Source organism: Papaver somniferum, unplaced genomic scaffold (assembly GCF_003573695.1).
Source record: "Papaver somniferum cultivar HN1 unplaced genomic scaffold, ASM357369v1 unplaced-scaffold_107, whole genome shotgun sequence".
NCBI lineage: Eukaryota > Viridiplantae > Streptophyta > Magnoliopsida > Ranunculales > Papaveraceae > Papaver > Papaver somniferum.
Genome location: NW_020619603.1, coordinates 1,580,838 through 1,590,929, shown reverse-complemented (window position 1 = coordinate 1,590,929; position 10,092 = coordinate 1,580,838). Strand labels below are relative to the sequence as shown.

General features: G+C 39.7%; 1 non-coding gene across 1 annotated transcript; it reads right to left on the bottom strand.

Annotated features, from left to right (window-relative positions):
* Positions 1-9,397: 9,397 nt before the first annotated feature.
* On the bottom strand, positions 9,398-9,481 carry LOC113328461. Its single transcript, XR_003349430.1, has one exon. It is a non-coding gene; the product is annotated as a small nucleolar RNA Z102/R77 (small nucleolar RNA).
* Between the last annotated feature and the right edge of the window lie 611 nt (positions 9,482-10,092).

Sequence of the window (10,092 nt, the reverse complement as noted above, 5' to 3'; positions counted from 1 at the left end):
TTAACTCCTTTAAGAAAAAACTTGCAAAAATAAATACTATTAAATACGTGACTTGGTGCATGGTTTACGCGCACATGTATGGGTCGAAACATGTATTTTTCGTCCCACCCGCTCCACCCACATTTTTTTACAACATATCCATGAGCACATGGTTATTGTAACATGCCCATTTAATCGCCTAAAATTTTCATGGGACATGACCGGCAATGATTGTGGTTCAGTGAATCAACTTCACCCAAAATCATTCAGCCTTGCATACTTGCATCAAAGTACGCATCTGCCTTCACTCCAAAGGCTTTGCACAACGGAAGTCTTTCTTCTTCTTTCTCTCTAACTCTTCATGCCACTATAAGCATAAGAGGTTCTTCCATGTAGTTAAGCAATTCTCACACAAACCCGCTACATAATGAACACAAAGATATACTGCAACAAACCCATTTTATTGCACTAAAGGAAGATCACAAAACTCGTCCAACTCATGGACCAAAACAGGCCATTCACCCTCTTGGTGAATGCCTAAAACTCTCTCTACATTAGTGGTTCTTCTCTCAAAAACATGAGACTAACTCTCCTATGTAAGCCTACTGATTTTTTCCCACTCCTTATGACTATTTATACAGCAAACTCACTAGCCAAAACCGTTCACACCACTTGCTCACGCATGGAACAGCCATGTGTCCCATCAGGTAGTTTTCTTAACCGCCAGCTTGCTTTTCCAACTGCCACATTTTGTGTTGTCAAGCCAACAGATGCCACATCTGTTCTTGGTGGTTATGAACACTCCAATGGTTATAAACTCACTTTATAACCGTTCTATCTTGTCTCACTTCATTGGCATGCTTGCAAAACCCATAACCAACTTGTAACCGTCACTTGAGCCGTATTGCACAATTGTTGTGCTTTACTGAATTCTGCCTCGCTCCAATGCCCATCCATCTTGGCCCTGCATGCTTATCACTTTAAGCTAATGCACGGACAATCCTTATGCTTCAAACATCGATTCCAACTCGTTAAGCTCACTCTAGTTACCCATGCGTCATATATGCTTCACTTCGCCAATTAGCTTGACAACAATAATGCAACTCTTGCATTACCAACTTATTTGCATTGTTCAAGCTTTGGCCAGCCTTGAACTAATGCCATGGACCAACTCTTGATCTATACTTCACTCTTGCATCATCTTTGAGCTTGGGCCAACTTAATTCCATGGATATGCATCGTTGCCAAAATCGCATGTTGCATCTGTCAACTTTGGCCATGTCTTGCCAATCCTTCAATGAAGCTTCATTGTGTCGGCCAATAAGCTTCATCACTTAGCCAAATGTATTTACAATGTAGTGTTGCACTTGCACTACATTGTCCCTGTGGGTTTATGCCATTCTCGACACTTGACAGTCTATACAGTAATACCGCTATTATGGCTTGCGTTTCGCTATTATAGCTTACGTTGCGCTATTATGGCTTCGCATTGCACCATTACGGCGGAATACTGACTTGGCCTGCAACTTTGTAACGCGTAATCATTGTGCGTCACTTGCAGTACCGTAACAGACCTTCCCCACCTAATCCGTTCAACGCCCTCGTTGAACGCAACCAAGTATATCGTTATACTTGTCCTTGGCCTTGTACGCTTCTGAGCCTTTCTCAGAAATCAGCAAACTTTGTTTAGCCTTCATTCTCTCCAAAACTTTTATGCCTAATACCAAATGCCATTACTTAGCTTACTGCCTTGCCATTGATCCTACTGACTTGTATTGTTGTTGTCACGTTGATCAGACGTTCTAACTCTCTCTACAATCGCATATCAACACCCAAATGCCACTTGGAAATTCCTCTTGCCAACTCCCTGAATTAGACTCGAATTTCACTTGAATCATTTGCGCCTAAGTGTACGCAAGCAATGATTCTTCCCAACTGATCACACTGATCATTGCCATTATCTTATGCCTTCATTTTCCGTCTTTAGTTGCACCACACAACATAACAGGACTTATATAAGACTTGGCTTCAATTCTTCAATCATACGCGCCTACGCCAAATCATGTCATGCCTTAAGGCATGCATCCTATGATTCCGTACCACTCTTTATACGCGCCACAATCTATAACCTTTGCTGCACTTTGCAAACTTCAGGACTTTCACTATATTCGGCCTCCAAATCATGTTGTAATCTTCACCTTCTTGGACTTGCATCACTTGTATGCCAAAGAACTTGCACCTTGATGTTCTTTGCTTGCATTGTCGCAACATCATGATTGAAATGCATGACTCTGGTATAGTCATGACTTAGGATACCCCTGACATCAGACTGTCTTTTTAGACCAGGCATCCTCTTCACACGCCTTTGAAACCAGCAATTTAAGCATCACCTGCTCTTTCAAACTCCTACGCTTTAATGTGGCGGAAAAACAACATCATGTTCTTCCTAACTATGAGTTACTCTTAACTCATATACTTGATGGACTTACATCTTCATTCTTGATGCGTTACTCCATGCATTCAATGCCAAATGACTTCACACTTCCACATAACTCCCAACAACAAACTCGACTATTCCACCACTCTTCTATTTGATTCTTTCACTTTCAGCGTCTTCTATTGCATATTTTGGCTTAATATGCTATGTAGCATCTTCCACGCGAACTAGCTTTACTTTAAACGAAAGAGGCAAGATATTTCACTTCAAATACCCTCATTCACTACTACCTTACATAGAGAGACTTCATTTCCAACACCAAGGTCCACTCGAACCAAACTGAAAGTACACTCAAACTTGAGAAAATACTTTCACCAACTGATTGCAACTTGTAAGACCTAACAAGCCTTGCAATACTGACTTCATTTTCGCTTCTAAGCAACAAAGGAAGTGAGACAGCACCTACTGTCCCCAATATAGCAATTCACTTTGCCACATGCACTCTTCCAACTGATGCTATCATGTTGCTTTAGCTTTCATGAAGATTTCTTCAACAATGGCCACATGTTATCTTTATGCATCACCACTACTTTTTCCTTGTTTTCCGCATCCAAAATTTTCCTAACTTGCATTTCTTCACGCATTATGCACTCTGGCCATGCCCAAATCCCATTTGGCACATGCTATTGTTGCGTACATGTTATGCCAATTAGCATTCAAATCTTGACACAAACTTGTGCACCTTTGCACAACTCGAACGGACTTAACTTGGTGATCCTGAGCATCACCATAGAGCTCAGCAAAGTCATATCACTCAATGACTTCCGCGGACAAATCCGTTGGACAATATAAACAAGGAACAATCCTTGCAAATGAGACGCCACTGCCTACGTTCCATGAACCAATAATGCCACATTCTTCTTCAAACTTGGAACTCATTTTTACTGCCCATGCACATCTGGTTACTCTTGTCTTTCCCCTTCTCCAAAATCAACTTCAGTAGCACCAATTGTTGATTTGCAGTTCACAAGAACATCCGCTTGTGGTTATGATCAATTGCAGATCTTTGGACACCCTTGTCCAAGAATATTGATCCCACTCATAAACCAGGTGAAAGCACACTCCTTGTGCTCATCTAGCATCAACGAAGAACTCTTTGCAAACACAAGACCGTGGTGTATCGGTTTTCCCCTAACTTGCGCTTATTTCTTCAGCCTTTCACTAAGATTTATGCTAGATAAGAATTGGCATTCCAATTCTCCTTTTATGGCATAATATTGCCACAAAAATGTTGATTCACAATCAGACTTTGCATTACCACCAAGGTACATGCATTCCAGAGAGATAACTTTAATCTTCCAACCAACTGGCTATGATAAAAACACGTTCAATCTATCACATAGACATGTTCTTCATCTGCTTTTCCACTGGAAAGGCCAACAACTTCTTTGTATTCAGGAATTTTCCCCTAAAATTCCCATTACCACGTGTAATGTACTCGTTACTGATAACATTACGAAAGAATGCATTCCAAATGCATAATCTTCGCATACTTGTGAGAAACATGGACTTTAACACCTGACTTGCACCATATAAGTCACCATACTCCTTAGTTTAGTCATTCCATCACTTGAAAACCCTGTTTCCAATGATTCTTGCATGTTCGTCTAAAACTTTGGGCTGGAATTTTGACACCTTTGTCATTAACTTTCATGGACTGCTGCTACTTTAAGCTTCAAGTTCATTCCAATTGATCTCCATACAAGACCAACTTCTTCTAGTCTCCATACTAGTGAAACCCAAACAATTCTTCACTGAATTTGACAAACAAATGACACCAACTTAAGTAAAAAGAGAGAAAAATCAGCAAACTGTGTCTCCTAACACAGCTTTGATACCGGCTGTCACATGCCCATTCAAGTACGCATCTGCCTTGCATACTTGCATCCAAGTAAGCATCTGCCTTAACTCATAAGGCTTTGCACAACGGAAGTCTTTTCTTGTTTCTCTCTAACTCTTCATGCCCCCATAAGCATAAGAGGTTCTGCCATGTAATTAAGAAATTCTCACACAACATCAACAACATAATTAACACAAAGATATACTGAAACAAACCCTTTTTATTGCACTAAAGGAATATTACAAAACTCGTCCATCACATTGACCAAAACAGGTCATTCACCCTCTTGTTGAATGCCTAAAACTCTCTCAAACATGAGCCTAACTCTCCTATGTAAGCCTACTGATTTTTCCCACTCCTTAGGACTATTTATACAGCAAACTCACTAGCCAAAACCGTGCACAACACTTGCACACGCATGGAACAACCATGTGTCCCATCAGGTAGTTTCCTTAACCGCCAGCTTGCTTTTCCAACTGCCACCTTTTGTGTTGTCAAGCCAACAGATGCCACGTATGTTCTTGGTGGTTATGAAAACTCCAATGGTTATAAACTCACTTTATAAACGTTCCATCTTGTCTTACTTCATTGGAATGCTTGCAAATCCCGTAACCAACTTGTAACCGTCACTTGAGCCGTATTGCCCAACTGTTGTGCTTTACCGAATTTTGCCTCGCTCCAACGCCCAACCATCTTGGCCCTACATGCTTATCACTTTAAGCTAATGCACGGACAATCCTTATGCTTCAAACATCGAGGCCAACTCGTTAAGCTCACTCTAGTTACTCATGCGTCATATATGCTTCACTTCGCCAATTAGCTTGACAACATCAATGCAAATATTGCATTACCAACTTGTTTGCATTGTTCAATCTTTCGACAGACTTGAACTAATCCATAGACCAACTCTTGATATATACTTCACTCTTGCATTATCCTTGAGCTTGGGCCAACTCAATTCCATAGATATGCATCGATGCCAACATCGCATGTTGCATCTGTCAACTTTGTCCATGTCTTTCCAATCCTTCAATGAATCTTCATTGTGTCGGCCAATAAGCTTCATCACTTAGCCAAATGTATTTACAATGTAGTGCTGCACTTGCACTACATTGGCCCTGTGGGTTTATGCGATTATCGACACTTGACAGTTTATATAGTAATACCACTATTATTGCTTGCGTTACGCTATTATAGCTTACATTGCGCTATTATGGCTTCGCATTACACCATTACAGTGGAGTACTGACTTGGCCTGCAACTCCGTAACGCGTAATCATTGTGCGTCACTTGCAGTACCGTAACACTTTAGCTTTCATGAAGATTTCTTAACCAATGGCCACATGCCATCTTTATTCATCACCACTACTTTGTCCTTCTTTTCCGCATCCACAATTTGCCTAACTTGCATTTCTTCAAGGGTTATGCACTCTAGGAATTCCCAAATCCTATTTGGCGCATGCTATTGTTGCATACATGCTATGCCAATTAGCACTCAAATCTTCGCACAAACTTGTGCACCTTTTCCCAACTCGAACGGACTTAACTTGGTGATCCTGAGCATCACCATAGAGCTCAACAAAGTCATATCACTCAATGACTTCCGCGGAAAAATCCCTCGGACAATATTAACAAGGCCATAATCCTTGTAAATGAGGCGCCACTGCCTACGTTCCATGAAGCAAGAATGCCACATTCTTCTTCACACTTGGAACTCATTTTTACTTCCCATGCACATCTGGTTTCTCATGTCTTTCCCCTTCTCCAAAATCAACTTCAGTAGAAACAATTGTTGATTTGCAGTTTATAAGAACATCCGCTTGTGGTTATGATCAATTGCAGGTCTTTGGACAACCTTGTCCAAGCATATTGATCCTACTCATAAACCAAGTGAAAGCACACTCCTTGTGCTCATCTAGCATCAACGAATAACTCTTTGCAAACATAAGACTGTGGTGTATCGGTTTTACCCTAACTTGCGCTTATTTCTTCAGCTTTTCACTAAGCTTTATGCTAGATTAGAATTGGCATTCAAATTCTCCTTTTATGGCATAATATTGCCACAAAAATGCTGATTCACAATCATACTTTGCATTACCACCAAGGTACATGCATTCGAGAGAGATAACTTTAATCTTCCAACCAACTGGCTATGATGAAAACACCTTCAATCTATCACATAGACATGTTCTTCATCTACTTTGCCACTTCAAAGGCCAACAACTTCTTTATATCAGTAATTTTCCCCTAAAATTCCCATCACCACATGTAATGTACTCGTTACTAATAACACTACAAAAGAATGCATTCCAAATGCATAATCTTCGCATACTTTAACCCCTGACTTGCACCATAGAAGTCAGCATACTCCTTAGTTTTGTCATGCCATCACTTGAAAACCCGGGTTCCAATGATTCTTGCATGTTCGTCTAACACATCGGGATGGAATTTTGACACCTTTGTCATAAACTTTCATGGCCTGCTGCTACTTAAAGCTTCAAGTTCATTCCAATTGATTTTTCCACACAAGACCAACTTATTCTAGTCTCCATACTAGTGAAACCCAAACAATTCTTCACTGAATTTGACAAACAAATGACACCAACTTGAGTAAAAAGCGAGAAAAATCAGCAAACCGTGTCCCCTAACAAAGCTCGGATACCGGCTGTCACATGCCCATTTAATAGACTAAAATTTTCATGGGACATGACCGGCAATGATTGTGGTTCAGTGACTCAACATCACCCAAAATCATTTAGCCTTGCATACTAGCATTAAAGTACGCATCTGCCTTCACTCATAAGGCTTTGCACAACCGAAGTATTTTCTTCTTTCTCTCTAACTCTTCATGCCCCCAAAAGCATAAGAGGTTCTGCCATATAATTAACCAATTCTCACATAACATCAGCAACATAATGAACACAAAGATATACTGCAACAAACCCTTTTTATTGCACTGAAGGAAGATTACAAAACTCGCCCATCACATGGACCAAAACAAGCCATTCACCCTCTTGGTGAATGCCTAAAACTCTCTCAAACATGAGACTAACTCTCCTATGTAAGCCTACTTATTTTTCCCACTCCTTAGGACTATTTATACAGCAGACTCACTAGCAAAAAACGTGCACAACACTTGCACACACATGGAACAGCCATGTGTCCCATCAGGTAGTTTCCATAACCGCCAGCTTTCTTTTCCAACTGCCACCTTTTGTGTTGTCAAGACAACAGATGCCACACCTGTTCTTGGTGGTTATGCACACTTCTCCCACGCTTATAAACTCCTTTATAACCGTTCTACCTTGTGTCACTTCATTGACATGCTTGCAAAGCCCGTAACCAACTTGTAACCGTCACTTGAGCCGTATGGCATAACTGTTGTGCTTTACTGAATTCTGCCTCGCTCCAACGCCCAGCCATCTTGTCCCTCCATGATTATCACTCTAAGTTAATGCACGGACAATCCTTATGCTTCAAACATCGAGGCCAACTCGTTAAACTCACTCTAGTTACTCATGCGTCAAATATGCTTCACTTCGCCAATTAGCTTGACAACAGCAATGCAACTCTTGCATTACCAACTTGTTTGCATTGTTGAAGCTTTGGCCAGCCTTGAACTAATTCCATAGACCAACTATTGATCTATACTTCACTCTTGCATCATCCTTGGGCTTGGGCCAACTCAATTCCATGGATATGCATCGATGCCAACATCGCATGTTGCATCTGTCAACTTTGGCCATGTCTTGCCAACCCTTCCATGAAGCTTCATTGTGTCGGTCAATAAGCTTCATCACTTAGCACTACGGGAAAAATCATCATTGACGACACAAGATAAGAGTTGCAGTACCCCTACGACAACTCCATTTCATGCATTGTGGAACGGGGGTATTGTAGAAAGTCCAAGTTTTTCTACAATGGTTGACAAGTGTTGTAAAGGGTGATGTGATTCATGGTTCGACAATAGTTTGTCAATGTTGTGATTCTCTTTCGATTTTTTTTGATAACCTAACACAACTCTTGCTTGTATTGTAGAACAATCGTGGACAACATAAGTAGCATATCGTAGAAACATATGCAACAACAATTACCAGTATTATGAATAATATTTGCACAACACTTGTATGAATTGTCGAACTATCTTGGACAACACAAACTTATGTTGTAAAGTAACTGTTTCGTAGTCGAAAACTGGAAGACAACATCGATTAGTATTGTGAATACTACTATCATTACACTTCCTAGAGTTGTACAACTATACTGAACAACTCCTACTTATGTTGCAAGATTTGTTTTTACAATACCCTTAAAAGTTGTAATATTTGAAGTAACAACTTCTATTTTCTGTAAATGAATGTGTAACTACAATTTTTATTAGAAGTTGTGTGCATAAAACTATTTTGAAAAAAAAATTATAGCTGAAACTGGATTGCCGAAAGTATTTCACATTCACATTAACCTGCCAGTGCAATACACTTACATTCATTCAAGTTAACCTACTAGTGTTAACCACATACATTCAAAAAAATGGCAGTGATACAAAAGTTAAGTTTTCTAAACACACTCCAAAAAGATTATGAAGATGTCTATGGGAACACTAATCGATCCTTGGGCCATGTAATAAAACTTCCGACAGCATTACTAACATACTTGAACTCTGAAGTTGGCATGTAGACATAAGCATCATCCACATGAGCAGTAATCACACACTGTATGCCAGATCATAATGAATCTGGAAACCGCATCCCATTCAAGTTACTATCATTTGTGGGGGAACTTCCATTTCTATTTCGGTAGGAGCCATCATTGAAGGCCTGACGAAGTCTTCTTCAACCTTAGGTTGGTGGATGGTAACATCAGGCAATGGAGTCATTGGACCATTCTTTCCTTTATGATCCTAATCCAACATGTTCTTGACCTTGATGCCAATAACACCTTGCTCAACAAAACAAACAACAATGAACTTTAAGTTAGAAGATGAACGGAATTTCCAGAAATAAAGAAAATATAACTCGGCACACAACAAAAGAAGTAAAACAGAAAAAAAAAAAAAAGGCACTCTTTAGTAGGACTGGAGAGAATGATCAGATAGACGGAATACATTTATGTCACCGTTTCGACAATCAAACCAATAGGGAAATTATCTAATCATCACCTCATACTCTCCACTGTCTCACTCTAAACAAAAATGAAACAAACAAAAGTAAACCAAACAACAATTAATATAATAATGAAAGATACAGTTTAAGTTAGTAACAATAAATGGTGTAGAAACTGACCAGTCTAAGAAGGACGTGTCTAACGGCTGAATCAATGTACTCGTAAATTAGCTGACCAGAAGAAATCATGTATCCATCCTTGAACTTCATTGACTTTGTACGAGCTTCCCTAAGCTTTTCACTCACAATAACCTGTAACAATTACAAACTTGAAATTTATATCATATCAAGCAGAACAAAGGGTTAAGACTGGAATATACGAAAGAATAGTAGAAGATTGTACCTCGCAACCTTAGGCACCACTTTCCATAATAAATCTCAAAACACCATAGCAAGCCCTGAGCACAGAAATTGCATTAGTGATATATAATGAGATTAGATAATTCATAAATCAAAAGTCAGGACCCTTCAATAGATTTAAAAAATACAAGAATATAATCAAAAAGGAAAAAGCCAGGCTCTGCCAACAAGAAACTGACATTACTGCACAAATGGCCGTAGAACATTCTAATAGTCGAAAATAATACAAAAAACTGTAAGCAGATATATGAGGG